Here is an 8333-nt window from a genome sequence, read left to right as displayed (position 1 = left end):
TTAGAGGTGTAGTGGCATTGGAAGCATGACTGGTTTTCTGAATAACAGAAGTAGCCATGATTAATGCAAAAGGTATGAAACCCTTTTAAAAGGAGTCAAACATAGGCAAGGTACTGGGCCTGACGGGGATATTGCCCACTGTGCTCGAATTGGTGGAGAGGGGGATTTTCCCTGTGTTTGAATGGATAAAACTCGTTGTATGAACATATTTGTACCTGTAAAGGTTGTTGTAAGCCAGGATTTTTATGGCAGACCTGACAATTAACTAGTTTTTCTCCCTGGGGCACTATTTTAGGTGTTTACTGAAGCATGATTTTCCATTCTCTCTGAACTGCAACCATCATCAGAAGTCCTACTAGGAGTATCATGGCTTTTGACATCATATTACGTATTTTTTTTCAGACCCAGCAGGGGCAAATGTTTATCAGGGGGAGGGGGTTCTGAAAAGCAACAGAATAAGTGCATGACAGTGAGGAACACAAGGAATACTAGGCCTGCCCACCACCACGGCCACATGGAGTCACTTAACTGTTTGTTTTGTTTTGTTTTTTGGGGCTCACTGCACTATTCATTTGTTAATTGAAGTATAGTTGATTTACAATGCGTTAGTTTCAGGTGTATGACAAAGTGGTTCAGTTGCACATATACATATATCCATTCTTTTTCAGATTCTTTTCCCCTATAGGTTATTACAGAGTATCGAGTAGAGTTCCCTGTGCTCTACAGTAGGTCCTTGTCAATTATCTATTTTATATATAGTGGTGCGTATATGTTAATCCCAACCTCCTAATTTATTCCTCCTCCCTTTCCCCTTTGGAAGCCATAAGTTTTTCTATGTCTGTATATAAGTTCATTTGTATCATTTTTTTAGATGCCACATGTAAGCAGTCTCATATGATATTTGTCTTTCTCTCTCTGGCTTACTTTGTATGATAATCTCTAGGTTCATTCATGTTGCTGCAAATGGCATTATTTTATTCTTTTTCAAGACTGATTAATATTCATATATATATATACACACACATATATATACACACACACACACACACCACATCCTTTTTATCCATTCATCTGTCGATGGACATTTAGGTTGCTTCCATGTCTTGACTATTGGAAACAGTGCTGCAATGAACATTGGGGTGCATGAGTCTTTTAGAATTATGGTTTTCTCTGGATATATGTCCAGGAGTGGGATTGGTGAATCATATGGTAGCTCTATTTTTAGTTTTTTAAGGAACCTCCACACTGTTTTCCATAGTGGCTGCGCCAATTTACATTCCCACCAACAGTGTAGGAGGGTTCCTTTTTCTCCACACCCTCTCCAGCTTCTATTACTTGTAGATTTGTTGAAGATGGCCATTCGGACTGGTGTGAGGTGATACATCATTGGAGTTTTGGTTTGCGTTACTCTAATAATCAGTGATACTTAGCATCTTTTCATGTGCTTTTTGGCCATCTGTATGTCTTCTTTAGAGAAATGTATATTTAGATCTTCTGCCCAGTTTTTGATTGGGTTGTTCCCATACTGAGCTGTACAAGCTGTCTGTATATTTTGGAGACTAATGCCTTGTTGGTCGCAGCATTTGCAAATATTTTCTCCCATTCTGTAAGTTGTCTTTTCATTTTGTTTGCTTTCTTTGCTGTGGAATAGCTTTTAAGTTTAGCTGGTCCCATTGTTAACTTTTGTTTTTATTTCCATTACTCTAGGAGATGGATCCAAAAAGATATTGCTGTGATTTAAATCAAAATGTGTTCTGCCTATGTTTTCCTCTAGGAGTTTTATATTATCCAGTTTCACATTTAGGTCTTTATTCCATTTTGAGTTTATTTTTGAGTATGGTGTTAGAGAATATTCTAATTTTATTCTTTTACATGTGGCTGTCCAGTATTCCCAGCACCAATTATTGAAGAGACTGTCTTTTCTCCACTGAATATTCTTTCTTACCTCCTTTGTCATAGATTAACTGTAGGTGCATGGGTTTATTTCTGGGCTTTCCATCCTGTTCCATTAATTTATATTTCTGTTTTTGTGCCAGTACCATACTGTTTGATGACTGTAGCTTTGTAGTATAGTCTAAAGGGAACCTGATTCCTCCAGCTGTTTTTCTGTCTCATGATTGTTTTGGCTATTTGGGGCCTTTTGTGTTTCCATACAAATTTTATAATTATTTGTTCTAGTTCTGTGATAAATGCCATTGGTAATTTGATAGGAATTGCATTGAATCTGTAGATTATTTTGGTAGTATAGTCATCTTGACAGTAGTGATCCAATCTGAGAACACAGTATATCTTTTGATTTGTTTGTATCATCTTTGATTTCTTTCATCAGCATCTTATAGTTTTTGGAGTATAGGTTTTTTGCCTCCTTAGATAAGTTTATTCCTAGGTATTTTATTCCTTTTGATGTGATGGTAAATGGGACTGTTTCCTTAATTTCTCTTTCTGATCTTTCATTGTTAGTGTATAGAAATGCAACAGATTTCTGTGTATTAATTTTGTCTCCTGAAATTTTACCAAATTCATTGAAGAGCTCTAGTAGTTTTTTGGTAGTATCTTTGGGATTTTCTATGTATAGTATCATGTCATCTGCAAACAATGGCAGTTTTACTTCTTCTTTTCCAGTTTATATTCCTTTTATTTCTTTTTCTTCTCTGATTGCTGTGGCTAGGATTTCCAAAACTATGTTGAATAAAAGTGGTGAGAGTGGACATCCTTGTCTTGTTCCTGACCTTAGAGGAAATGTTTTCAGCTTTTCACCATTGCATACGACGTTAGCTGTGGGTTTGTCATATATGGTCTTTATGTTGAGGTAGATTTCCTCTATGCTCACATTCTGGAGAGTTTTTTTTTATCATAAGTGGATGCTGAATTTTATCAAAAGCCTTTTCTGCATCATATGGCTTTTATTCTTCAATTTATTAATGTGGTATATCACACTGATTTGCAGATATTAAAAAATCCTTGCATCCCTGGGATAAATCCCACTTGATCATGGTGTATGATTCTTTTAATGTATTGTTGGATTTGGTTTGCTAGTATCATGTTGAGGATTTTTGCATCTGTGTTCATCAGTGATGTTGGCCTGTAATTTTCTTTTTTGTGGTATCTTTGTCTGGTTATCAGGGTGATGATGGCCTCATAGAATGAATTTGGAGATGTTCTTTCCTCTGCAATTTTTTGTAATAGTTTGAGAAGGTTGGGTGTCAACTCTCATCTAATTGTTGATAGAATTCACTTGTGAAGCCATCTGGTCCTGGACTTTTGTTTGTTGGAAGTTTTTATTTTATTTTTTAAAATTATTTTTGTTTATTTATTTGGCTGCATTGGGTCTTTGTTGCTGTGCGTGGGCTTTCTCTAGTTGTGGTGAGTGGGGGCTACTCTTCACTGTGGTGTGTGGGCTGCTCATTGTGGTGGCTTCTCTTGTTGAGGAGCATGGACTCTAGGTGCACAGGCTCAGTAGTTGTGGTGCATGGGCTTAGTTGCTCCGTGGCATGTGGGATCTTCTTGGACCAGGGCTTGAACCCATGTCCCCTTCATTGGTAGGCAGATTCTTAACGACTGCACCACTAAGGAAGCCTCAGTTGTTGGAAGTTTTTAAATCACAGTTTCAACTTCAGTACTTGTGATTGGTCTGTTCATATTTCCTATTTCTTCCTAATTCATTCTTGGGAGATTGTACCTTCCTAAGAATTTGTCCATTTCTTCTAGGTTGTCCATTTTATTGGCATCTAGTTGCTTGTAGTAGTCTCTTATGGTCCTTTGTATTTCTGTGGTGTTGGTTCTAACTTCTCCTTTTTCAATTCTGATTTTACTGATTTAGGCCGTCTCCTTTTTTCTTGATGAGTCTGGCTAAAGTTTTATCAATTTTGTTTATCTTTACAAAGAACCAGATTTTAGTTTCATTGCTCTTTTCTATTGTTTTTTTAGTCTCTCTTTCACTTATTTCTGCTCTGATCTTTATGATTTCTTTCCTTCTACTAACTTTGGGTTTAGTTTGTTCTTCTTTCTCTAGTTGATTTAGGTGTAAGGTCAGGTTGTTTGAGATTTTTCTTGTTTCCTGGGGTAAGCTTGTATCACTATAAACCTCCCTCTTAGAACCACTTTTGCTGTGTCCCACAGGATTTTGGATCATTGTCTTATTTTCATTCGTCTCTAGGTATTTTTTCATTTCCTGTTGATTTATTCAGTGATCAGTTGGTTGTTCAGTAGCACATTGTTTAGCCTCCATGTGTTTGTGTTTTTTGCAATTTTTTCTCTTGTACAGTAAGTCCCCTATATACGAACCTTCAAGTTGTGAACTTTCTTTTTTTTTTTTACATCTTTATTGGAGTATAATTGCTTTACAATGGTGTGTTACTTTCTGCTTTATAACAAAGTGAATCAGTTATACATATACATTTATTCCCATATCTCTTCTCTTCTTGTGTCTCCCTCCCTCCCACCCTCCCTATCCCACCCCTCCAGGCGGTCACAAAGAACCGAGCTGATATCCCTGTGCTATGCGGCTACTTCCCACTAGCTATCTACCTTATGTTTGGTAGTGTATATATGTCCATGCCTCTCTCTCGCTTTGTAACATCTTACCCTTCCCACACCCCATATCCTCAGGTCCATTCTGTAGTACATCTGTGTCTTTATTCCTGTCTTACCCCTACGTTCTTCATGATATTTTTTTTTCTTAAATTCCATATATAAGTGTTAGCATACAGTATTTGTCTTTCTCTTTCTGACATACTTCACTCTGTATGACAGACTCTAGGTCTACCCACCTCATTACAAATAGCTCAATTTCATTTCTTTTTATGGCTGAATAATATTCCATTGTATATATGTGCCACATCTTCTTTATCCATTCATCCGATGATGGGCACATAGGTTGTTTCCATCTCCTGGCTATTGTAAATAGAGCTGCAATGAACATTTTGGTACATGACTCTTTTTGAATTCTGATTTTCTCAGGGTATATGCCCAGTACTTGGATTGCTGGGTCATATGGTAGTTCTATTTTTAGTTTTTTACGGAAACTCCATACTGTTCTCCATAGTGGCTGTACCAATTCACATTCCCACCAGCAGTGCAAAAGTGTTCCCTTTCCTTCACACCCTCTCCAGTATTTATTGTTTCTAGATTTTTTGATGATGGCATTCTGACTGGTGTGAGATGATACCTCATTGTAGTTTTGATTTGCATTTCTCTAATGATTAATGATGTTGAGCATTCTTTCATGTGTTTGTTGGCAGTCTGTATATCTTCTTTGGAGAAATGTCTATTTAGCTCTTCTGCCCATTATTGGATTGGGTTGTTTGTTTTTTTGTTATTAAGCTGCATGAGCTGCTTGTAAATTTTGGAGATTAATCCTTTGTCAGTTGCTTCATTTGCAAATATTTTCTCCTATTCTGAGGGTTGTCTTTTGGTCTTGTTTATGGTTTCTTTCGCTGTGCAAAAGCATTGAAGTTTCATTAGGTCCCATTTGTTTATTTTTGTTTTTATTTCCATATCTCTAGGAGGTGGGTCAGAAAGGATCTTACTGTGATTTATGTCACAGAGTGTTCTGCCTATGTTTTCCTCTAAGAGTTTGATAGTTTCTGGGCTTACATTTAGGTCTTTAATCCATTTTGCGCTTATTTTTGTGTATGGTGTTAGGGAGTGATCTAATCTCATACTTTTACATGTATCTGTCCAGTTTTCCCAGCACCACTTATTGAAGAGGCTGTCCTTTCTCCACTGTACATTCCTGCCACCTTTATCAAAGATAAGGTCTCCAAATGTGCGTGGGTTTATCTCTAGCCTTTCTATCCTGTTCCATTGATCTATTTTCTGTTTTTATGCCGGTACCATACTGTCTTGATTACTTTGTAGTATATTACTTTGTAGTATTGTAGCTTTGTAGTATAGTCTGAAGTCAGGGAGTCTGATTCTTCCAGCTCCGTTTTTCGTTCTCAAGATTGCTTTGGCTATTCGGGGTCTTTTGTGTTTCCATACAAATTGCGAAATTTTTTGTTCTAGTTCTGTGAAAAATGCCAGTGGTAGTTTGATAGGGATTGCATTGAATCTATAGATTGCTTTGGGTAGTAGAGTCATTTTCACAATATTGATTCTTCCAATCCAAGAACATGGTATATCTCTCCATCTATTTGTATCATCTTTAATTTCTTCCATCAGTGTCTTATAATTTTCTGCATACAGGTCTTTTGTCTCCTTAGGTAGGTTTATTCCTAGATATTTTATTCTTTTTGTTGCAATGGTAAATGGGAGTGTTTTCTTGATTTCGCTTTCAGATTTTTCATCATTAGTGTATAGGAATGCCAGAGATTTCTGTGCATTAATTTTGTATCCTGCTACTCTACCAAATTCATTGATTAGCTCTAGTAGTTTTCTGGTAGCATCTTTAGGATTCTGTATGGAGAGTATCATGTCATCTGCAAACAGTGACAGCTTTACTTCTTCTTTTCCGATTTGGATTCCTTTTATTTCCTTTTCTTCTCTGCTTGCTGTGGCTAAAACTTCCAAAACTATGTTGAATAAGAGTGGTGAGAGTGGGCAACCTTGTCTTGTTCCTGATCTTAGTGGAACGGCTTTCAGTTTTTCACCATTGAGGACAATGTTTGCTGTGGGTTTGTCATATATGGCCTTTATTATGTTGAGGAAAGTTCCCTCTATGCCTACTTTCTGCAGTGTTTTTATCATAAATGGGTGTTGAATTTTGTTAAAAGCTTTCCCTGCATCTATTGAGATGATCATATGGTTTTTCTCCTTCAATTTGTTAATATGGTGTATCACATTGATTGATTTGCATATATTGAAGAATCCTTGCATTCTTGGAATAAATCCCACTTGATCATGGTGTATGATCCTTTTAATGTGCTGTTGGATTCTGTTTGCTAGTATTCTGTTGAGGATTTTTGCATCTATGTTCATCAGTGATATTGGCCTGTAGTTTTATTTCTTTGTGACATCATTGTCTGGTTTTGGTATCAAGGTGATAGTGGCCTCGTAGAATGAGTTTGGGAGTGTTCCTCCCTCTGCTATATTTTGGAACAGTTTGAGACGGATCAGTGTTAGCTCTTCTCTAAATGTTTGTTAGAATTCGCCTGTGAAGCCATCTGGTCCTGGGCTTTTGTTTGTTGGAAGATTTTTAATCACTGTTTCAATTTCAGTGCTTGTGATTGGTCTGTTCATATTTACTATTTCTTCCTGGTTCAGTCTTGACAGGTTGTGCATTTCTAAGAATTTGTGCATTTCTTCCAGGTTGTCCATTTTATTGGCATAGAGTTGCTTGTCGTAGTCCGTCATGATCTTTTGTATTTCTGCAGTGTCAGTTGTTACTTCTCCTTTTTCATTTCTAATTCTTTTGATTTGAGTCTTCTCCCTTTTTTTCTTGATGAGTCTGGCTAATGGTTTATCAATTTTGTTTATCTTCTCAAAGAACCAGCTTTTAGTTTTATTGATCTTTGCTATCATTTCCTTCATTTCTTTTTCATTTATTTCTGATCGGATTTTTATGATTTCTTTCCTTCTGCTAACTTTGGGGATTTTTTGTTCTTCTTTCTCTAATTGCTTTAGGTGCAAGGTTAGGTTGTTTATTCGAGATGTTTCCTGTTTCTTAAGGTAGGATTGTATTGCTATAAACTTCCCTCTTAGAACTGCTTTTGCTGCATCCCATAGGTTTTTGGTCATTGTGTCTCCATTGTCATTTGTTTCTAGGTATTTTTTTATTCCCTCTTTGATTTCTTCAGTGATCATTTCATAATTAAGTAGTGTATTGTTTAGCCTCCATGTGTTTGTATTTTTACAGATCTTTTCCTGTAAGTGTTATCTAGTCTCATAGCATTGTGGTCAGAAAAGATACTTGATACAATTTCAATTTTCTTAAATTTATCAAGGCTTGATTTGTGACCCAAGATATGCTGTATCCTGGATAATGTTCCATGAGCACTTGGGAAAAATGTGTATTCTGTTCTTTTTGGATGGAATGTCCTATAAATATCAATTAAGTCCATCTTGTTTAATGTATCATTTAAAGCTTGTGTTTCCTTATTTATTTTCATTTTGGATGATCTGTCCATTGGTGAAAGTGGGGTGTTAAAGTCTCCTACTATGAATGTGTTACTGTCGATTTCCCCTCTTATGGATGTTAGTATTTGCCTTATGTATTGAGGTGCTGCTATGGTGGGTGCATAAATATTTACAATTGTTATACCTTCTTCTTGAATCGATCCCTTGATCATTATGTAGTGTCCTTCTTTGTCTGTTCTAATAGTCTTTATTTTAAAGTCTATTTTGTCTGCTATGAGAATTGCTACTCCAGCTTTCTTTTGGTTTCCATTTGCATG

The sequence above is a fragment of the Phocoena phocoena genome, chromosome 1 (genome assembly GCF_963924675.1).
Source record: "Phocoena phocoena chromosome 1, mPhoPho1.1, whole genome shotgun sequence".
Taxonomy (NCBI): domain Eukaryota; kingdom Metazoa; phylum Chordata; class Mammalia; order Artiodactyla; family Phocoenidae; genus Phocoena; species Phocoena phocoena.
The sequence above is the reverse complement of the archived record's forward strand: the minus strand, read 5'-3'. Positions refer to the sequence as shown.